This window comes from Dermacentor silvarum, chromosome 2, assembly GCF_013339745.2.
Source record: "Dermacentor silvarum isolate Dsil-2018 chromosome 2, BIME_Dsil_1.4, whole genome shotgun sequence".
NCBI classification, from domain to species: domain Eukaryota; kingdom Metazoa; phylum Arthropoda; class Arachnida; order Ixodida; family Ixodidae; genus Dermacentor; species Dermacentor silvarum.
The window spans coordinates 69,582,424-69,606,776 of NC_051155.1; positions in this window are offsets into that span (position 1 = coordinate 69,582,424).

The window sequence follows — 24,353 nt, forward strand, 5'->3', positions numbered from 1 at the left end:
ACATACGCGCAGGTTGCTGCCGCGCCTCCGACTAGTGTTACGTCCAACGTTGCCTCAACCCACATACACGCAGGTTCGTGTCGCTCCTCCGGCCAATGTCCCCTCAATACCAATTGAGCCGTCATCGCCCCATCTGACCGCACTATCTCACAGCGCACCGAGCGCCCCTTACTACCCGCCTTGGCGACCGTCTCGTCCTACCTGTTATTACTGTGGTTATCGCCGCCATATATCACGTTTTTGCCGCAAGCGCCAACAAGATGAGCGTCGCGGTTACGACCTGTGTGAACGCGATGCGTATTCTGGTGGGGCCTCTTACCAAAGCCGTCGTTACGCTTCCCCTACGCGCCGTTCCCCATCTCCGCCCGCAACGACCGAGACGCCGATCACCATCACCCTTCCGCCGCTCCTCGTCACCGCTTCGGCCTGCCTCTTTCACCTCTGACCGCCGCCCGGAAAACTAAGTAATGCAGTTTTCGGAGGAAAAACTGCATTCATCGACAGGACTACAATTCCTCCAGCACGCCCTTGTAATATGATGTCCGTGTTTGTTGAAGGTGTGCACTTTGAAGCTTTGGTGGGCACCGGTGCGACTTTATCTGTTATGCATTCCGATTTGTGTAGGCGTCTCAGGAAAGTTACGACGCCTTATGATGGACCCGCGCTTGTTGCAGCTCAAGGGAAAACAATCCGCCCTTCCGCGTTTTGTACAGTGCGTGTATCCATCGATGGCATCGTCCACTACATACAATTTGCTGTGCTGTCGCCCTGCTCCCACCAGCTCATTCTAGGATGGGATTTCCTTGCCTCTGCTTCTGCTGCTATATGTTGTGGGCAAGGTGTCGTACATATGACCGACACCGACTATTCGCTCGGCGATGAACCGCACCAGCCACTTCGTCTACTCGCTGCAAAAGATACCGAGCTACCTCCAGGCTGTCAGCAAATTCTGACCATCACGTCCGACGCCATCGACCATGGCGATGTGTTAATGTTACCTTGTGCGCGTTGGCTCACAAAAGGGATAGCCATTGTTTCAGGCCTAGTTAGGTTCGATAATGGTTCTGCGCTTCTCAAAGCAAGGAACACAACACCTGATAAAATTCTACTTCCTAAAGGCATCACTTTGGCTTGCGTTGCTGATTCTGAGCCTCTCTCTGTCGTTCCCCTCAAGGCTGCTCCCTCTGAAATCCCTCCTGCTGGACATTCTGCCTCTACCTCCGCTCTTGCTGCTGTAATCAGCTCGGACTAGACCCCTTCGCAGACGCAACAGCTGCTTGCCTTGTTGAAGAAGCATGAAGGTTCATTTGACGCCCATTCTTCGACATTGGGACAGATGACCGTCACAGCGCATCGGATTCAGACAGACGGCCGATCCATCGTGCGTCGCCCGCCGTATCGCGTGTCTCTAGCTGAGCGCAAAATTATTGAGCAAAACGTCGCCGACATGCTGCAACGTGAGATAATTCGCCCCTCTGCTAGCCCTTGGTCTTCTCCCATTATTTTGGTCCAAAAAAAAGATGGCTCCGTGTGTTTCTGTGTAGATTATCGAGCGCTCAACAAGATCACGCGCAAGGATGTGTACCCCATGCCTCGCATTGACGATGCCCTCGATTCCCTGCAAGGTGCCGAGTACTTCTCCAGTCTTGATCTGCGTTCAGGTTACTGGCAAATACCGATGCACGAAGCCGACAAAGAAAAAACAGCGTTTCCAACCCGAGATGGTCTTTACGAGTTCAACGTCATGCCTTTCGGCCTCTGCAATGCTCCCGCAACTTTTGAGCGCATGATCGACACCGTTCTGCGTGGCCTGAAGTTGAAGACCTGCTTGTGCTATCTGGATGATATCGTTACTTTCTCGTCGACATTTGCACAGCACCTGCAACGTCTCGACGAGGTTCTCACGTGCATAGCCAGTGCTGGTCTTCAGCTCAACACCAAAAAGTGTCATTTTGCAAGCAAGATGATCAAGATCTTAGGTCATATTGTAAGCAAGGGTGGCATTCGACCTGATCCTGACAAGATTTCGGCGATGCTTCACTTTCTTCGTCCAGAAAAGACCAAGGACCTACGCAGTTTCCTCGGCATCGCTTCCTATTTTCGCCGATTTATTCGCGATTTTGCCTCTATAATAGCTGCACCTTTACACCGCTTACTTCGTTCTGGTGCTCCCTTCGTGTGGTCACCTGAATGTGAATCTGCCTTTGACCAGCTAAAGGGCGCCCTCACATCTGAACCTGTCCCGTGTCATTTTGATGAGACTGCTCCCACACTCTTGCACACGGATGCTAGCGGCCATGGCATCGGTGCTGTGCTCCTCCAGCGAGACAACTCTTCGCGTGAGAGAGTCGTTGCGTATACCAGCCGCATGCTCACACCTGCCGAGAAGAACTATACTATCACCGAGCAGGAGTGCCTAGCTGTCGTTTGGTCCGTCCAGAAATTTCGCCCTTATCTCCACGGTCGCCATTTTACCATCGTGACGGATCACCACGCCTTATGCTGACTTTCCACACTCAATAACTTGTCAGGGCGTCTTGGCCGCTGGATTCTTCGTCTCCAAGAATATGACTTTGAAATCATCTACAAGTCTGGTAAGAAGCACCAAGACGCAGACGCTCTTTCTCGCTGCCCTCTTCCTCCAGCCGCACTCATCAATGGTTCCACCACCGCCTCCAGTGACGCACTCACTGACGTCTCTTCTACGGCGGTTTTGTCCTTCGCCACTCCTGATCATCTCACTTCGCACGACCATCCATCACTTTCGTCTCAACAACTCGCTGACTCGTACTGTCGCCGTGTTATAGACCACTTTCGTGGAGCTTCGCACCCGCCTAACGCCCGGCTTCGTCGACAGCTGACACAATTTAAGCTTGAAAACTCCGTGCTGTACCGCCTTATCCACCATCCTGATGGACGACGCTGGTTGCCCGTGCTACCTCGTTGCCTTCGTGCGCGTGTCCTTCAGGCCTTTCATGACGATTTGACTGCTGGCCACCTTGGCATCCAGAAAACTTACGACCGCATAAGAAGTCGCTTCTACTGACCTGGCCTGTCTACCAGTGTGGCGAGATACGTCACTTCCTGCGCCATTTTTCAGCGTCGCAAACGTCCAACATCAGCTCCTGCCAGACAACTACTACCAGTCTCATGTCCTGCGGAACCATTTGAGGTTGTTGGCATCGATCTATATGGGCCACTTCCCATGACTCCCGCCGGTAGTCGATGGATAGTGACCGCCGTCGACCACCTGACGCGCTATGCCGAAACAGCCTGTGTAAGTTCAACATCGGCTTCCGAAGTCGCGGCCTTCATTCTTCAATCCATCATCCTGCGCCATGGCGCCCCTCGTGTCCTTCTGAGCGACCGCGGAAAGACATTCCTTTCCCAACTAGTAGGCGAAGTGCTCAAAGCCTCTGGCACCACTCACAAGACTACATCAAGTTATCCTCAGACCAACGGCCTGACTGAGCGGTTTCATCGTACGCTCTCCGACATGATAGCCGCCTATATTCAACCCGATCACAGAAACTGGGACACAATTTTGCCATTCGTCACCTTCGCGTATAACACCGCCGTTCAACGCACAACTGGTTACTCGCCATTCTACCTTGTTTATGGCCGTTCACCCAGTTCCTTTCTAGATGTTTCTTCTCTGCCCCTGTCAGTCCATATCGATCTTCCTGCGAAGAATATATTTCCCGCCTCGTCCATTGTCGCCAGCATGCCCGCATCAACACCGCAGCCAGACAGCGAGACCGCAAGGATCATTATGACGCATATCATCGCGTAGTATTCTACCAGCCTGGCGATGAAGTGCTGCTCTGGACACCAGTTCGCACTCCTGGGTTGTGCGAGAAGTTTCAGTGTCAGTTTATTGGCCTCTACACGGTCTTGCAAATGACTTCTCCAGTTAATTATCGCGTGACCCCTGTTGTTTCCTCAACTGACCGCCGTTGCCGCTCTACCGAAATGGTCCACGTTTCTCGTATGAAGCCCTTCACGCGGAATTCCCCGTACCTTTAGGCAGTGGCCAGGATGGCCGCTTTCGCGAGAGGGAAATTAGTGTGGGCATTTATTGTGCACTTCTTCATCATCTGTACATTATCATCATCATGCGTGTGCCCCTCATCTTCATCGCGCGTGCGGGCGCATCATCATCAGCGTGGACTGTCGAAGGCTGTTCAGGCTGGTTGTGGACGCCGCCCTTCTTCGCCGTTTCGTCTCTCGGGCTCAATAAAGGTCCGACCTTACTGTGACGTCCCAATATTTGGTGAAGTCTCCTTCGGCCACGATGACGGATTCCATGCGCCTTGGCATAGAGGTAAACAGGTCTGTGGCTAGCTCAGTGCAGCGAAGTCTTTCCCACTCGGCGTGAACAGCAGCCCAAAGGGAGTCCTTGTTCATTTTATGGAGCTGCAGACGTGACAAGCGTGATTTCATAATTCCCCAGACATTCTCAATTGGATTGATGCCTGCTCCTTTTGCTCGCCACGAAAGTTTACGGATGGCAAGGTTCTCTAGCATAGCCTCCACGGAACGTGAAGTATGGATTGGAGAAAGTTCATGCTGATAATAAAACAGCCCATCCTTGAATGGCCCATCCAAAGCAAAGGGCAGGACAACCTGCTCTATTAAATTACAGTATTCTGCTGCAGTGAAGCGTTCATCTAGCCGTATAAAGGGACCCAAGCCTTCGGCTGTGATGGCACCCCACACATTCACAGAGCAGCGCCCGCTGAGGCTTGTTCGCTTGAAGCAGGTGGGATGAATGCTACATAAAGAAAAAAAAAGAAAGATAAGTTTGTCTTTACGCGCGTCAAAATGGTATAATACGTTTAGCCCAATCGCTGCTATATCCAAACATTTTTCTTGTATATTATAGCGAAGTAGGCACCTGGCATTAGAACAGGGACTGCGCTGTACGTGACTGTAACGTAGCTTTTATTCATTGGCTCACAATGCACCTCAAACCATTAATTCCTGACATGCAGCAACCAAAAAAAGCTAATCTAATTGCAGAACACGTGTCTCACTTTAAAACACTGAAATATATATTATGTCCTTTAAACGATCGGTAGTCGCACCCTCATGAGACATTCGTCGTAGAGCTATCTTGGTTAAATTTTGATGCTACTCTGACCACACTAGCACTAAGTGAACGAATTCAGGACCACATACTTACAGAGAGCGCCGCAATTCAAGAACACTAGGGTGCAAAGGCTTACCGATGATTTTCTTGACGCCACACTTTCAGTCTCTCGTGACCCTTTGTGGTAAATGTGCTCTCATCTGTGAACATCACCTGGCCCCAATCCTCCACAGACTAGTCTTTGTGCGATTGCGCGAATTGTAGACGGGTGGCTTTGTGGCGATCCGAAAGCAAAGGCTTTCTTGCGGCTGTCCTGCTGTGAAGGCCCGCTTCTTGGAGGCGCTGTCGAACCGCGTGAACATCAATGTTTAGCCCGAGCTCCGTTTTGATCTGCTGAGCTGTTAAAAAAGGATTGTCTACGGCGGCTGCAATAATTACTAGGTCTTGTGCCGCGGTCGTGGAACGTGGCCGCGAACCGTGAGGAAGGTCCGAGAGTCTGCCTTCAGTTTTGTAAGCTTTCAAAACTCTGTTGACTGTCGAAAGCGTTCTTCCGGTAACCTTCGCAATTCTTCTCTGGGAAATTCCTTGGCGGTACAAAGCGATCATTCCGATCCTGTTGGCGTCCGACGCTCGCGGCATATTTTTCTTTTCACACTGAAGGGACTCAAGCCGATAGCATAGAGAAAAGAATTCAACAAGAAGGGACACTCCCATAGGGCCCAGCGGCCGAATTGACTGCAGCGTGCCAAGCGGTCGGTGTCGATCACTTACATCAGTTCCGGTTTCGGGCGCGCGTATTTTGAACGCAAGCTAGCACGCCGGCCTGCGCCCCCCCCCCTTTTTTTTTTGCTCGTCTTGCAGAATCGGTTTATTATTTAGTAAAACTGATTGCGAACGATCTCGTAAAGTCCCATCGAATCTGTGCCACGTGCAATTTCACACAGTAGACGCAAGACCTTTTGTACAATGAGGAAATATTTATTTTGCTCTATATAAAAGCTCGTTCCACGCTTTTTGTGCGTTCATCCAACGTTGTGACCCGCACAGGTAAGGCAGTAGTTCCTGTATGAAGCTCCACCGGACGGCACCAGATGAAAAAAAGTAAATTACAAGCATGTTACATTTACAAGCACGTAACAGCACGTTACAAGCATGTGTCATTTTGGTATAGGAATACTGCGTGTAGAGGCGAAACGTGCGAAAGCGGTGAATGGGCGGCATTACAAACAAAAGCAATTCGCTTTTACATACATGGCGTAGAAAATACCCGACTCATCCCAAACAATACCACAAAATACGAAAAGATCTGCTTTCGAAGCGTTGCCCCATTTCCGGGCATTATTTCCTGCACTTTGGCATCACAAATACACGGGCGACTTCGCCTTTCCAAAACTTGGCCTCGGGCGACGCGACGGTATGCTACATAGAGACGGACGCAACAGGCACTCAAGACAAATGCGTGGGTGCAATGCCTTCTTTCAATCCTTTAGAAGACGTAATTTTCAAATTACTAGTTTCTGATATGTTCGTCGTTCGCGCGTTCTGCCGGCGCCAGCAACACACCCCATGTTATCACTCTTGGCAATCGCCCATCGCGCTTTCAACAGGCGTGGGTATCGAAAGAAAGTATATGTTGTTGCGGAGCCACAAAAAACGTCACAGACTTGTCCCTCTAACATTCATTACACGCCAAACTTTATCACTACGGTCGAGCTGCTTATCGCTAACTGCATCACAGCGCGCTGTTCGGCCAGCGTGCCTCAAAAGTACCCCAGAAAGTAACGAAATTACTTTTCAGTAATGTCTGGCGTCAGAGAAAGCGGCACAAACTTCTCCTAGCAAGATGCACTAGACTACACACCACGGCTGAGTTCTCGCTAACTGCGACATGGCGCCCTGTGCGGCCAGTGTGGCTAAAAAACCGAAATAAGTTACAATAGTCCCCTAGGAAGCGTCGGAAACAAGTCTCAGCACGATTCATTTACTAAAATTAACTGCGCCAGGATGGCCGAGCTGTTTTTCGCTAACTGCGTCTTAAGTCTCGGTCCCGTGCCGTAAGCCTAATTGCGTCGTAGACTGTGAAACAAGATTTCTCACCTTGCCGTAGTCAATAGTGCAGTGGTGTCTTGTCGCAGTGCAGAAGGAACGCAAGAATACGCCTAGAGCCCAATAAACCAGGTTACATTTAAAAAAGAAAAAAAAGGAGACAGATGGGTCGCCGCGCGCGAGCGCTGAAACGCGCGCGCAGCCATCTTCGCTGGCTTCGGGGGAGTGTCTGGCGGATGACGCATGTATCTGGCGCGTCATTGACCTGTGGCTAGGTAAGGCCAGGAAAATAAGTCGCAAAGCTTAAGTTAATTTATACGCAAAACGTTTTAGTTTTCGCGGCAAAGAATTAAAAAAAATAAATGAATGCCTGTTAACTTAAGTTCACTTTCTTTTTTTTTTCGATGCTCGCGGCAGCTAACGTTCGGTGTCAAAAGTATAGCGTGACGTATGGTGACGTGTTTCCTGTTGCCAGTTTTTGCCGAGAGTCCCCTCTTGTTGAATTTCTTTCTCTATGGCTCAACTGCAAGCGGAGTCGAGGGCTCGTAAAGCTGTTGCAACACGTGACGCAGACAACAAGCAGACCCGGAGTCTAGGGCGCGGGAAGCTGCAGCAAAACTGCAACGCCGGCAAGCGGACCTGGAGCTGAGGGCTCGCGAAGCTGCTGCAGCACGGCAACGCCTGCATGAGGACTCGGAGCTGAGGGCTCGCAAAGCTGCAGCAGTACAGCAACGCCGGCAAGCAGACCCGGAGCTGAGGGCTCGCGAAGCTCGCGCTTGAACCGAGCATCGGCGCAACCAACCTCAGGTAGAGAACGCTTCCGGCGTTTTGCTGCCGCTTCCAACGCTCTCGCCGCCTCTGGGTCCGCTTGCCGGCGTCGCCGTGCTGCTGCACTGATCACAAGGCAGTCTTAATGAAGGAAAAACGAAGTCCGCACCTCAATACCATTTACGACCAATAAAACAACATTGTATATACTGTACACATGTGTTGTCACTCATTTGCATGTTCGAGTGGGCAATGTACGGGGGGGATTCACGCTTACCCGAATGATCCCCCGGTGCTTCGCCCACTCATCATCATTCACTTCGTGGATATGCAATGTTTTTTTCTGTGCGAATTAGCCGGAGCATGCGCACTTCGTATTGCGATGAGCGGGCTTGCGTTGATGCGATACGGCAGTACCGAGTTCAAATCCTGGTTCCCCCGCAAACCCACCGGTTTTTTTTCTGATGGGGAGAGATGCTCCCTGGCCCGGTGCTCGACTGTCGTGGGGGTTCACATCTCGAAAGGGGGCCCAATATAGATTTCACAGGTTGTCACTGGGCGCGTCTTGTTCAACCACAGGCGGCCTTGTTGAAGCGCATCCCCCGGGGCTGTGGGAGGCAAATGCTGCCGCCGGGTACCTACCGGTAGAATAGGTAGATGCACGCTCCCGGCCTGGTGCTCGGCCATTATGGGATCTCAGTGCGTGGAAAGGGGCGTTTGTCCCCAACCCGAAGGCGTCCCCACCTAAATAAGTGCATTTGGGCGCCACATGGGAAATGGTTGCTATGGGAGCACCCCAAACCTCCTTTTCTTCTATAACAGCGGAGCTGTTTAAGCCGACCGTTAGTCCGTGGGTCGTGTACAGAAATGCGGGCCGATCCTGGTGGTTGTCCAGAAAGGGTCCAAGCGCAAGCATATTTCCCTGTGAACTAGCGAAGCTGAGCATGGCTAAGTCTAGCTAAGCATGGTTGGGAATACTTAAGCTTAGCCAGTCATCAGTAGGCAATCCATAGTCAATCAGTAGTTTCTCGATAATTGATCAATAAAAAATAAATTCTGGAAAATGCTGGGGATGACTTGATAGTGCTTCGCCTAGCTAAAATACGTAGCCAATACCTTCCGATAGCCAATCAATAGTTAATCGATCAATAATGAATAAATTCCGGAAAATGCTATGGATGACTTGGTAGTTATAGCCTAGCCCAAATAGTGGTCAATACACTGCGATAGCCAATCAATAAGCTGATCGATCAAGCTAATTGATCAATAATCAATAAATGGCATGCTCACGACGGTTCTGACGAGAATTTAGGGCGCAGGCTCCTTTCCCAAGCGTATAACCCCTAAAGGAAGCCGAACGCCAGGCCCGGGGATACTTGTGCACATTTGAACCAGTTGGTACCAGGCGGTGGTCGGAATCGAACCCACCACTTCCCGCAGCCGAGGCGGGCACCGACGCACGTCAATGAATTAATTTATCTTCAAACGTTTCATGGAATCAACACATTGATGCGATTACTAGGAGCACGTGCAAAACCCTTGGCTATATCAGGCGTAATAATACTCGGGAAACCAGTCTACTATATTATTAGCCTATACGACACTTGTTCATTCTAAAATGGAGTACTCGTCTTTTATTTGGAACCAGGTACAGTCGTACCTCATCAGCAGCTCGAGTCAGTCCAAAACAAAGCAATCCGCTTCATTACGAAAAATTACTCTTGAACGCCTTGCATCCAAAACATTAAAATATCTGCCCTTACTATAAATTGGAAGGCTGCTTGGACTGCTTTCCCACCCACATCAGGCCCACCCATCGTATCTTCTCGCGCCTTGGTCATCCCTTTAACGTGCAGCCATTTCTTGCACGTTCTAACTTCTTGATTCACTCGCCCCTCTTTCTCGCGATATATCACTGGAATACGCGTATTTTACCTAATGAAACCGTATCCGTTTTAAGTCATGATGTGTCCCCAGGAAAAATAAAACGCCACGTTAAAGTACAGACGTAAGATTATCTTTCTCATTCAGTGATAACGTCAGTGTGTGATTTGACCAAAACGTACAAAAGAAGGCTGACCCCACGCTAATCTCTGGGGGAGGGGGGGGGGGGCTTAAGCCCTCCAGTCCCCCCGTAGTCCGCGCTTATGGCTGTATGTCACTTGTGCCACTGGCAGATTTCGCAGCCAGTGACATATGAGCAAACATTCTTAGCAATTTTGCCGATTTTATGCATCAAGCACCTCTTATGCGTCATTGCAGCGATGAAGACCGAGTACTTCCCTTCATTCATACGGAAATACCTTCCACCCACGCGAAGGGGTGAGGCAGCCTATTGTATACCGACCCCTGGCGAGCAAGCAAAGGCGAGTCTGATTAAGTGGCGCCGCCAGTGACTGCGAACTGGCGACTCAGTCGGCCTCACTGGCAGTCCATCGCCAAGCGTTCTAGAGATGCAATAAAGGAGCTTAAGGTACTGGCGACGATGATTGAACCAATTCTGGCCCCACTGCAGATATAAGTAAACTCAGAGGCGCAGTCCTCTGTAATAAGGGGAGCGACATTCACTCGACCCTCGCCTGACGACGCAATGGTACTAAGAGGACGCAATCTAGCTCAGCGGACATGGTCAGGAGAAGGTTTAGATACTCTAGGCTTTGTGCTCATCACTGTTTTTTCTAACAATAACGTCGCACAATTACCCTTGCTCGTGGCACGCGGAGTTAGAGACAGTTTGTTGCGAAGAAACTGGTTCGAAAAACTGGGAATTACGCTGCATGGGCGGAACAAACCACTGAGGCAACAATCCACGCTATATTAACCAAGTTCTATGCTGTATGTGATGAAGCTTTCAGAGAGAAGTCATGGAGTCAGAATGGTCGAACCTGTAGGCGTAGAGCTCACAGAAAACGCGACGGAAAAGTTTCTGAAGAACCTTCAAGTGGCATTTGCACTGCGTAGACAACTCGACAAACTTTACGGTCAAATTGTATTAGAGCCAGTCTCCGCCTCTGGCTTGGCGGCACCTGTGCTGGTTGTTAAGCGTTAAGGCGGATGGATCACTAAGCGTGATGCTGTGTTCGTTTCCGAGCCTGGAATCAGCCTCGTAGATCAGATTTGTATATCTGAAAATTAGTTTTGATAGTGCGCGTTTAATAGTAGATACGCTCGGCGTTTTTATGAATGCGCCGAAACAGGCAACGGCCAAACGGAGCGAGCGCGAGCACCAGCAACAAACGTCTTATTCTTCCTCTTCTGCTGGCCGCCCGTATTTCTCACTACAATCACTCCCCGGCGAAAAAGGAGCCATCCTGGCGACCTACGGAACAGGTAGCACTGGTGGGTCGTAATGCGGCTTCAGTCGATCGATATGAACAGTTTCGCGTCCGCGACGCCGTTGGTCCGTAGATGGGTGAATAGGCTCAATGACGTAGTTGACCGGGGATGTCTGTCGGAGAACCCGGTAAGGGCCGGCGTACTTTGAGCTGAACTTTGTTGAAAGGCCGGGAGTAGAGGAGAGAACGCGGAGCCATAGCAGCGTCCCAGGTGAATATGATGTAAAACACAAGCCTGCGTCGCGACTATGCTTCTGGCTGGCCTGATCTTGCGCGGTAAGTGAGCGGGCAATATGACGACATTCCTCGGCATAAGTGGCGGCTTCGGATAGAGGAGTAGATTCTGAAGCGTCGGGGCGATACAATAGAATCGTGTCCATAAACGAGGAAGGTTCGCGACCATGAAGAAGAAAGAAGGGAGACAAGCCCGTGGTAGACTGAGTGGCGCTATTGTAAGCATACGTAACAAAGGGAAGGATGCGGTCCCAGTTAGTGTGGTTAGCGGAAACGTACATGGCAAGCATGTCGCCGAGAGTACGATTAAAGCATTCAGTCATACCATTCGTTTGCGGATGATATGCGCTTGTAGTTCTATGAACAATGTTGCATTCCCGAAGGAGGGCTTCTACAGCTTCGGAGAGGAATGAACGACCATGGTCACTCAGTAGCTCGCGAGGCGCACCATGTCGAAGAACAAGGTTGCGAAGGATGAACAAGCCGGCTTCACGTGCTGAGGCCGCCGGAAGCGCTGAAGTTTCGGCGTAGCGCGTGAGATGGTCCACGGCGACGATAACCCAGCGGTTGCCATCTGGAGTGTACGGTAGAGGGCCGTAAAAATCGATGCCGATACGGCCGAAAGGCCGGTAGGGACAAGACAATGGTTGGAGCGGCCCTGTAATCTTGTTAGGTGGGCTCTTGCGGCGTTGGCACTTGGAGCACGAGTGGACGTACTGGCGAACGAAGCGGTACATTCCGCGCCAGTAGCATCGAAGCCGGAGGCGTGCATACGTCTTTAGTACACCGGCATGGGCGCATTGCGGATCCGCATGAAAAAAGGCACATATGCCGGAACGTAAATGCCGAGGAATCACCAGCAACCATTTACGGCCGTCAGAGAGATAGCTGCGGCGGTATGGAAGCCCATCGCGGATGGCAAAGTGACAAGCAGCGCGCCGAAGCGAGCGGTCGGTGGTGTGTGGTGACGGCTGAGATAAATACTCCAGAAGAGAGGCTATCCAAGGATCGTGGCGTTGCTCAGCTTGCATGTCGGTGTATGTAAGAGACGAAGAATCGTAGCTGGAGACAGACGCAGCACCATCCTCATCGGGCAGTGGCGAGCGCGAAAGAGCGTCGGCATCCGAATGCTTACAGCCGGACCGGTAGACAACACGGATGTCATATTCCTGTATTCCTGTCATATTCCTGTAGCTAGGCGACCAGAGGGGTCCTTTAACGACGACAACCAGCTCAGGGCGTGGTGATCAGTCACGACATCAAATGGACGGCCATATACGTAAGGTCGAAATTTGGTGATTCCCCAAACGATTGCAAGGCATTCTTTTTCGGTGACTGAATAGTTCTTCCGCTTTGGTGAGAGTGCGGATAGCGTAAGAGACGACGTACTCTTCGAAGCCAGACTTACGCTGGGCAAGAATAGCGCTGAGGCGTACTCCACTAGCGTCCGTGTGGATTTCTGTGGGAGCGTCTGGGTCAAAGTGGCGTAGGATAGGTGGGGATATCAAAATATGGCGTAATGTGGCGAACGCGTCTTCGCAAGCTGTAGACCATGCCGAGATGCCTTGGCTGGCGGCAAGCAGCTGCGTTAAGGGGGCGATTATGGACGCGAAATTACGCACGAATCGGCGAAAGTACGAACACAGCCCGATAAAGCTACGGAGTTCTTTCAGCGTAGACGGCCTGGGGAACTCGGCGACGGCGCGAAGCTTTGCAGGGTCGGGAAGCACACCGTCCTTGCTGACAACAAGGCCTAAGATGGAAAGTCGGCGGGCGGCAAAATGGCACTTCTTCAAATTAAGCTGCAATCCAGAGTCTGAAAGGCAACTGAGGACGCTTGCGAGGCGACTCAAATGGGAGGCAAAGTCCTTCGAAAAGACTACAACATCGTCCAGGTAGCACAGACACGTATGCCATTTGAGGCCTCTAAGAATGTTGTCCATGAGACGTTCGAAGGTGGCAGGCGCATTAGAAAGGCCGAATGGCATCACGTTAAACTCATATAAACCGTCTGGGGTTACAAAAGCAGTCTTGGGACGGTCAGGTTCATCCATAGGGACCTGCCAGTACCCAGATCGAAGGTCCAAAGAGGAGAAGAACTCTGCTCCTTGCAGGCAATCGAGGGCGTCGTCGATTCTGGGCAGCGGATAAACATCTTTTCGTGTGATCTTGTTAAGACGCCTATAATCAACGCAAAATATAATGCTACCGTCCTTTTTCTTTACCAACACAACTGGGGAAGCCCCAGGGCTGTGTGAAGGCTGTATTACGCCACGATGAAGCATGTCGTTGACTTGTTCATCAATGACACGGCGCTCAGCATGAGAAACTCGGTATGGACGCTGGCGCAGGGGTGCATGGGTGCCAGTGTCAATGCGGTGAACGATGGTGAATGTGCGGCCCAAGGAAGACTGCTTATGATCGAACGACGTCCGAAAGCGGGCGAGCAGCTCCAAGAGTTGGGTACGCTGTGCAGTCGGGAGTGTGGAATCAATTGACGGGAGGAATGCCTCTGAGGAAGACGAATCGGCGGAGGTAGCAGGAGTAATGGTGTCGACGAGAAGGCCTATCGCGTCGTCAGGCAGTTGAGTAGAGTAGGCAGAATCAATATCCTGAAGCCGGCCTATACATTCACCACGGTATAACGTGGCTGTGGAAGACAACCGATTCGTGACGTAAATGGCGCTGCAAGAGTTTTCGACCGTGAGAACTGCAAAAGGGAGGAGGAAGTGCTTGCGAGAGGTGAAGGCTTCGGAGAGCGCAAACAGGGCGGTGGAATCGGAAGCAGAGTCGCAAGAAAGTGGCCCAAAAACAGAAGACAAAGGAGGGATGTCAGTGTCCGCGGCGACGACCACTCGAGAAGGTGGCTTGTCAGAAGTGGCGGCACACATCGGCGACAACTCAAGTTCGGCACGCGCACTGTCAACAACGGCATGGTTAGCAGCGAGAAAGTCCCAACCCAAAAGAACGTCATGAGAACATGGCGAAAAAAACGACAAATTCGACTGCGTACAAAATGTCCTCTATGACAAGACGAGCTGTGCATGCCACTGAAGGTTGAATGTGGTGCGCGGTCGCGGTACGCAGAGAGATATCGGAAAGCGGTATCGTTATCTTTTTCAACTTGCGGCACACTTCTCCACTAAGCACAGACAGCAGAACCAGTATCGACGAGTGCTTGGACAGAAACACCTTCGATATTCACGGTTATTTCGTTCGCAGGTAGAAATCGAGGCCTTGAAGTTGTCGACACGAGCGCAGTTCTTGCTTCCGGAACTGCGAGAGCTAGTTTTCCCGCTTGGACTGGTGCGGGGCGACACACCATTGGGGACAGTGAACGGCGACGTGGTGAGGGCGACCGACGTGCGTCGTAGCCACGGCGATTCGGTGAGCAGGTGTCCATCGTTGAATGGGAGGACATCGGGCGCGGTGGCTCAGAACGAAAGTAGTCCCGATTGTCTTCGCCCGCACTAGGACGGAAGCCACGACGACGACATAAACGTGCGACATGGCCAGGCAGACAACAGAAGTAGCAAATAGGCCTGTTGTCCGGGGTGCGCCAAGGATTAGTGGACGGCGGCGCGGGACGGCGAAAAGGTGGCGGGTTCGGGTGGACAGGCGCACGCGCAGCGAAGAAGGCATTTGCTGGTTGACCAGGATCTGTGCTGAGCGGTATTGTTGGTGACTGTCTACGTGCGACTTCAGCGTAGGTCAGAGGAGCGCAAACAGGCGGATGCTGGAAGACGCTACCAAGGTGGTTGGTAGCGTCTCAGAAATTTGCTCCTCTATGGCCTGTCGTAGCGCCGGAGCAAGTCCCTGCGCTGAGGCCGGGACGCAGGGAACAAGGGACAATTGCCGTGCCACTTCCTCTCGGAAGAACTGCTGGATCTGCTGCTATAACATTGTGGTGTGAGTAGAAACGGCGCCTACAGTGAATGACGACATGTCGGCCGGGTCAGAGCTCGGGAGTCGAGTAGAAATGCGCTGTTTCCGCAACTCGCCATAGCTCTGATAGTACTGAACCGCGTCTGCGACAGTTTGGGGATTCTTGGCAATCAGCATTTCGAAAGCGTCGTCCTCAATCCCCTTCATGATGTGTCTGACTTTATCAGCTTCGGACATAGCAGGGTTGATGCGACGGCAGAGGTCCACAATATCCTCAATGTAGGACGTGAAGTACTCGCCAGATTGCTGGGAGCGACCGCGTAAGCGTTGTTCCGCGCGGAGCTTGCGAACAGCGGGACGGCCGAAGACTTCCGCGAAGCTCGTTTTAAAGGATGCCCAATTGGCAATATCAGCTTCGTGGTTGAGGAAGCATAGCTGTGCAACGCCCGCCAGGTAAAAGTTGACGTTGCTGAGCTTGTCACCGTCATACCACTTATTGTGGGCGCTTACGCGCTCATACGAAGTCGGGGTACGCCGGAGCAGGTGACCACCGGTGGTACGGGAGCACCTTGTTGGGGCACGTCGTCAGGCATTGTCGAGGCTGGGGGTAGAGTCCGGGTACGGAGTTCCAGGATGAAATGGGAACCAGCACGCTCCACCAATTGATAGTGCGCGTTTAGTAGTAGATACGCTCGGCGTTTTTATGAATGCGCCGAAACAGGCAACGGCCAAACGGAGCGAGCGCGAGTACCAACAACAAACGTCTTATTCTTCGTCTTCTGCTGGCGCCCGTATTTCTCACTACAGTTTGAATAATGTGACTTTATTGCAGCATTCTCACTGTACTCCTTGCTGCTAAAGCAAGGAGTAGTTTCGAAACATATGACGACTGCCACATCGTCGGTATACTGTTCTACTGCGGAAAAAAGTTGTGCGGTTGACATTGACAGGCCACCACATTATTTGTAGATACATTGCGTGTCTAACTCATAGGTTGAGTGGGATTTCCGCCCGCGAATAAAATTGATTTTGTTAGTTATAATAGCAAGCCGTACAGTACTAATCAAACTTGTTAAGTTGTAGAGTGAACATCTGTGGTCTGTACGAGCGTCCGAAGCAGTGCTAGATACGGGGTTGTAGATCTGTTTGTTCTATGTAGCGCATGATCAAAGCTTGCGGCATTACCATGCCAGGTCTTATTGCGGCGTTAGCACGTTTTCGTTTTCTTTTTTTCTGGGAAAAGAAGAGGACAAGAACCGATTTTTTTTACGTCTTGTTCGTCCCGTCCTCTACGGCGCACTCACCCGTCATACGGAAATTGTGCCCTCACATATAGTCGGCGGATCCTTTTTATGCGATCGCTTTCGGATATTATTACTGCTTTACGGGGCGAAAACCCAATGCCAAAGCACAAAGTGTATATGTATGATGCTTGTATACCAACCGTAGTGATCGCTGTGTTGAGTAACGCCATCGGCCTCACACAGGAGGCTAGCCTAGGCACAGCATAGTGATTTCAAGTTTAATAGACTTCAAATGCGTGCGAGAGATACTGGTGGCTAACGCAAATATTTTGTAACGATTGGCGCTTACATGTTTCGAGGTTGCATTGGGTTGGCCGTACATAAGAATGCACTTTTATGTTTTAGCTCCGACGCCAAGCGATCAGATAGCACATAACTATCTAATTGACGCTGGCAATCCCCAGACGCCGGTTCCCTTTGTCGAGTGAAAACCGATTCAACCATAATAGTTCACGATACGTACACACAATGCGGCTGATGAAGCACTTCGCTTGTCGGCGCACCCAAGAGACGATTTCCGTACATTGTAGTTACTACTTCAGGGGAAGGCTACAGCGGTGGCTCCCCGACGACTCTGTAGGAACTGAAATCACATACATTTGACGGAGGAGGAGCTAAAACATTTCGAAATCGTTGCGCTGGGCACGCGACAGCAACAAATATAACCAGCGTCGCACCTCCTCGCACAAGCCAGAGAGGAGGAAAGGCTCGACGCGCGCTTTTTGCTCCTCGCCTGATCAAAAGGTATACATGTGTAGCAGTGAACAACAAGTGGGGGGACAGCACAATTCAAGTGTGAAAGCAGCAGTTATGCGTGTAGCTAAGTAACAACAAAAGAGAAGAAAAAATCCCACAGTTCGTTAGCGTGCATGGAAAACCTCGCGGAACTCAACGCCCATGACTTCAGGTCATTCATAGTGCCGTTGTGATGGCGTAACTCTGGGTGTGACTGCATATTCAACTGCGCGTAGATGACAGATTAGATTGTACGGTTCCAAAACAACCCCCACATTAGTTTGACTGCGATTACAATTTTTAGGATACTTCATGCACTTTTCGGTATCCGTGCCAGGGTTGAACAGTTTCGCTTCACGCAAACTAGAGCCAGTGGGTATGTGCCACTGGTACAATCCCATTGGCTAACACTGGGTATGTGCAGCTCTTCGATTAACCAGTTTGACGCTAGCTTCGGTAACTGCCGAATGCACCACTGCGTATGAAAGAAAAAAAAATAAATGGCATCTACCCCTACGTTGCACGAAGCTACAAAGTAAACCGACACGGGGTTTCTCAGAAACAAAGCTTCGTAGCTGAAGAAAAAATTTGCGTAGCTTGCACTGCAGGCGCAATGCTAAAGAAACAGCGGAGCTGATGGACACCTAGGTAGTCCTGGCTTTCGGGCTAGGCTAAGCACTACCGTGCACAAAAAGTGTACAATAATTGCATTCTACGGGTGCTAACATATGGGTCAGAAACTTGGAGGTTAACAAAGAAGCTCGAGAACAAGTTAAGGACTGCACAGAGAGCGATGGAACGAAAAATGTTAGGCCTAACGCTAAGAGACACGGAGAAAGCGTTGTGGATCAGCGATCAAACGGGGATAGCCGATATTCTAGTTGACATTACGAGGAATAAATGGAGCTGGGCTGGTCATGTAATGCGTAGGATGGATAACCGGTGAACCATTAGAGTTACAGAATGGATACCAAGAGAAGGGAAGCGCAGTCGAGGACGACAGAAAACTAGGTGCGGTGATGAAGTTAGGAAATTTGCAGGCGCAAGTTGGAATCAGCTAGCGGAATTAAGAAAGGGGTAATTGGAGATAACAGGGAGAGGTCTTCGTCCTGCAGTGGACATAAATATAGGCTGATGATGACGATGAAGCACTATCAAGTCATCCCCAGCATATTCCGGAGTATATTGATTATTGATCGATTTTCGATTAGCTATTGATTGGCTATCGCAAGGTATTGGCCACGCATTTGGACTAGGCTAAGCACTATCAAGTCATCCCCAGCATTTTCCGGAATATATTGATTATTGGTCGATTATCGATTAGCTATTGATTGGCTATCGCAAGGTATTGACCACGCATTTGGGCTAGGCTAAGCACTACCAAGTCATCCCCAGCATTTTCCGGAATTTATTGATTATTGTTCGATTATCGATTAGCTATTGAATGGCTATCGCAAGGTATTGGTCACGTATTTGGGCTACGCTAAGCACTCCCAAGTCATCCGCAGCATTTGCCTGAATTGATTATTGATCGAATATCGATCAGCTATTCCTTGGCTAATGTTGCATCGGACGCCTGTGGCGTCGCACCAGAGCGCTACGGCGTTGCATCAAACGCACGCATGTGCAAGACGGCGCCGCGATTGTGAGTGGTGGGATTGACGAGTGTTTGTTCTGCGCATGCGCTAGACTGTTTGTTGGCTATATAATCCGATGTTATGATGCGATGTGAGGCCTTTGGTTGCTGGGACGCTGCCAGTACGCAGACATTGGAATAAAGATGTTTTTTCGAGTACGTCTCGGCGTCTGTCACAACAAATTGGCGACGAGGATGCGATACGGCAAGATCCACTGAAGATGGCTACGTTGGGCGCTACCCTTGGCAAACTGCCGGAGTGCGACCCGGACACCAGGGGCTTCGCAGTCCACCAATCACAATGGCGGCGCCGTCTTGCAAATGTGCGCGTTCGATGCAACGCCGCCGCAGCGCGTCTCATGCAACGCCGTAGCTTGTCTGGTGCGACGCCACAGGCGTCAGACGCAACAGCTATCATTTGCCTATCGATGACTGACTATGCTTTAGTAGTCCGAACCATGCTTAGCTAGACTTAGCCAGGCTCAGCTTCGCTAGTTCGCAGGGGTATGTGCCATTGCTCTTTGACCGTTTCTGCACTGCCCCCAGGAACGGCCCGCATTTTTGAATGCAGAAGGCACATTACGCCCGGTTTAAACAGCTCCGCTGTTAAAATTCGTCCGGGATGAATTTTAGGTGCGAAGGCCTTATGCGCCCAGGCTGTCGGCGTCACCTCTCGTCGTCGTCGTAGTCACGGTAAGCAAGCGGCTCGTGCTCGCGCTTGGCACGTTCTCGTGCCAACGCTTCCGCGTTCGTCGTCGTCCTCCACAGAAGGCTGCGTTGGCGCTCATCATTCCAGCGTAGAATTTCAGTTCTTTTCTGTCGTCGTAATCGGGAGGCCACGTTTGCGGCGTTATGAGCCATTGCTTAAGGCAATATGAGCCCATTAGCGGTGCGTCGCTGCATGCTTCGCACCTCCCCAGGTTTCACGTCAGTGCTGCTGCATTTCGCTCAATGGGTCATTTGCACGTACGCATAAAATTTAATTCACCGCTCAAACCGAGCGAACGACTTAACTCGTGCTAACTGTAATACCTAACAGAAAGTGAAAGAGTAAAAAAAGTCTCCATAATGACCAAATTGCTGAGGGAGGTAAGAAAACAATGATGGTTTCGCTAATACTTCACGGTGAAATACATCATCAAGCTTGTCTTCAAAATAATACTAGTGACGGCATGGCCGCACGGCGAGCGTTTTTTTCTTCAGCTACAACGCTTTGTTTCGGAGCAACGCCATGTCGGTTTCCTTTGTAGCTTCGTGCTACATGCGGCTGGATGTCAAATTTCTTTCCGTTCATAAACTTTCCTCCACCTTGCGTGATTGCGCAGGACTATATTGCCATACTTCTCTTCATACTAATCATCATATTATATAACACATATCCCCAAGTACACTGATCATATGATAGATTGTTAATCGCATTAACGTCGCCAATAATCTCCAAAGGATCAATGCGGCGACAACTTTTGTCGGGAAATCCTAGTGGGCGCATCGGTGTCCAGTTAGTGAAAGCGTCACAGCACATGTATTTATTGTTATCGCGTTGTGGAAGAAGCGACGGGAGTCAATACTTCTGTGGCTGTGGATGCGCAGGAGATTGAGCTGTAGGGCTTCTGCGCACGAATGTAGGCATCGACGTCCATGATCACTTAGCCTGATGTTTGACAGCCCAGCATAGTGCGTCGTTGTCGGATATCTCTGTAAACTTGGCTGAATGGCTTCTTCCGTATTGTTTATTGCGTTTCCCTATTGAAATTATCGTGGAACAATTTGTTTTCGAGAAACGAGATGGCGCTTTAGGCGGTGCGCCACACGTTGCCTCAGCGAAAGCGCACGAATACGAAACCATTACCGCTTCTGCTCTGTTTCTGTGCGATCATCTGTCTAAAATACAACTGAGTTTTCGCTCTTGCACTGTGCTCCATAGAAGCTGCAAAATGTGGAGCGGTGGATTGAAGACGTGCGCAGTAGTTGCCTACAAAAATAGTGACTGTCATACTAAGGAATGTAATCTATATGTGTGGCCAAGTTCGGGAACCGCTGCATCAACTGTTCGTGCGTATTTCCGGCACTTCGAGATGTACGGCTTTCCTCTAGGATACAGAAATTTGATCATCCGCCAGCGTTGTATTGCTGACCTTCAAAGAAAGGGTTTAAGCCTCGGAACTTCGGAAAGAGTGAGTACCGCTCGTTAAACAATGATAAATAGAGTAGTGCCACTAACTGTTATAGTAGGTTTCCCGCACAGTATTTGCACACATCTACCATAACTGACACATAACCTTAAGCCCACTCGTTCGCCAACGTGTCAAGAATAAGTGAAAGGGCGCACACCTGAATATATGCGCACTATACGAGGTGCTACCCAAAAATTCCGAGAATTCAGCCATTAAAAAATGTGCTGACAATAACGCCTAATCAGCACTGTCTTCTTCAAAGTACTCCCCTTAAGCATGTATACACCGATCCCAGCGTTTCTGCCACACTTCCGTGCATTCGTGGAACGCTTCAGGCGACAGTGTGTTGAGGACCGCCTGCAATTCCGACTGGATCTCTTAAAGAGTGCCAAACCAAAGGTCAGGTGAAAAGGGTGGGCGCAGGGTGGGTGCGGCAATAGTTTTATTTGTTTGGAAGTCAGGAACTGTCGAACAACGGAGTGATGTGTGAGCGGGCGTGTTGTAGTGATGAAGAAGCCAGTTGTTGTACTTCTCCGGACGTTTGCGACGAATGCTCAATCTTAACGCCTCGAAACGTCACAGTAAAGCTCGCTATACACAGTTTGTCCAGGAGGTACGAAATATTTGTGGCCAATTCCATTTAGGTAGAAAAAAAAAACAATGAGCACGGACTTCACATTGCCACGAACTTGACGTGCCTTTGTCAGCCGCGGGGAATTTGGTGACTTCCATTGTGACGACTGCTGTTTGGTTTCAGGATCGTAGGGCATAAACCCATGTCTCATCCTCGGTTATTACACTGGAGAAGAATGTGGGATTGTCTCCGACTTGTTACTTCAGTTCCGTACAGACATAAACACGGTGTAACTTTTGTTCGTCCCTGAGCAGTCCTGGTACGCATTTTGCGGAAATGTGCCTCATGTTCAAAACCTGCGACAAAATTCACTGAACTGTGCCGTACGATTGTCCAACAATGTCGCAAACATCCTTTATAGTTAGCCTGTTACATGCATGGATAGCCTTACGAACTTCCGCTATCGTTTCCGGGGTTGTGCTCGTTGACGGGCATCCAGAACATTCATCCTCGTCAACACACATTCGACCCTCTTTGAAGAGTTTATGCCATAAAAACGTCCTTTTGGCTCATGGCGTCGACTTCAAAAAGCGTCCTCTAGGATACGATGAGCTTATGCCGCAGTTTTGCCAAGCTTAAAACAAAACTTGGTCCATATCCTTTGCTGCTTGAAGTCCGCCGTATTGGTCGCTAAATTAGTGAAACATTGGGTTGCAAAACAGTACTTCTGCTCAGATGCAAGTTGTTCACCACACTGATCCACAAGGCATGCTGCTAGCTAGATTTAGCGGCGGAAATCTGTGCCACACTCAGTTTACCCGTGGTTTTCAAAGTCCCGGAACATTTGTGTAGCCCCTCGTATGCGCACAGTAAACGACGGTACTGCACCGATAGCGCACGAATGGTCGAAGCTGAATGTTTCGTGACGGACCACAAGAGTAAGCGAGTTACTAGCGATGATACGTCTTTGGTACAAGATATAACAATGTACAGAACAGCTACGTTTCAAGCTTTGTGCGCAGCGAGAACATATAAAACGTAACTGAGCACAACGGCAAGCGATTAGGAAGAAACTAATCATATAATTACCGTACCGACGAACTTCACTAATGCAGAAACGTTACAAGGTGCTGCTTCAACGTATTTTCCAATTAAAGAACCAGGAGCAAGAGACACTGATCCTAATTAAGTTCATAAGCTGAAAGTTTGGATAGCTTGGAGTACATTTTTAGACTCACTTTTAGAACAAGTGCTATATACGCTGTTCGCACCGTTTGGACAAACCTTATAGAGCACAGACAGCACTTACATGTCCTCTTAAGCTGTAGCCAAAGCTTCGTGTCGTCTACGATATCTTCTGAAACAGAGGTTTCCAGAGACGGACCGGGTGTAATGTATGTACATTCATTGTAAATATGGAGGCTACGAAGGCAGCTGACTCAAGCAATGTACGTGTCACTACGTGTTCAAACGTGGCAGCGCCTACGGGATCGCCGCGAAAAGGGTCACTATAAACAAAAGAGAGGTTGGTTGGCCGGCGTCCTATAATCCAAGTACGCTGACACAGCATATACAGCATACGCCGTAATTCAAAACCACCCTAGGAAGATTCATCGCCGAGTGGTTGCGTCGCAACAAGGCATTTGGCTTGGCGAGAGAAACTCACACAATAGGCTTCGTTAGTAAGGATCGTTTATTGATGCTAGGCGCTGAGTTGTGCCGTGAAATAATATAATGATAATTATGAAGACGTAGACAGAACATGTTTTCTTATACAATCAATACGCTACTTCTGGAAGTCTTCCTCAGGGCGGGCATTGCCAAATACACATCAAAAAGGTAACGTGTTTTGCTGCATTGCGTATTGCTGCCGTAAATGGCAATAAACAAGAACGGTTAAGCAGCGCGAGTGTTAGAGGAACGTGACGACAAGAAACAGCATATTACATTTTGAAATATACACATTTCGAATACACTTTCATATGAATTGTATTTTACATCGATAATAAGGGAAGCCAGCTATCTAATTCCCACACTTAGACGGTCCGTTATAGAAAGCGGACTATTCCTACGTTTCATGCTACATGGTCAGCATTATGTTGTAGTGATGGGTGGCTGTTTAAATTTTACATCAGATTCTTTAACCAGCGTGCCAAACTGCGCTTGTTGTTTCACCTCGGACCATCAGCCGATAGGCCGCACAGTTGCAACCTGTGCCAAATGGCACGGATGATGGGCACAGAACGTCCGAACACCCCAGTTCTGATGGCAACCAACGGCAGCCAAAGAAATGGTTTTTACTTCTTGGCGTTGGCTTTCGTAAGCTACTTTCTGTTTCGAAGTTGCAAGTTGGTGCCTTCTCAGGCTCGCTGTTGCACGTAGAGCAGGCTATTCATATAAAACTTTACATCAATGGTGGCGCTACACTGCACTCGCTTGTCATTTTCGCTTTTGATATCGGAGTAGCTGGGGATCCGACTTTGCATGCTGATGTCTCCTTTGTTAAGCTTCAAACATTCTTATGGCATACCGTGAAATAAATATTTGGTTGAGGCTACAAAATGCACAGG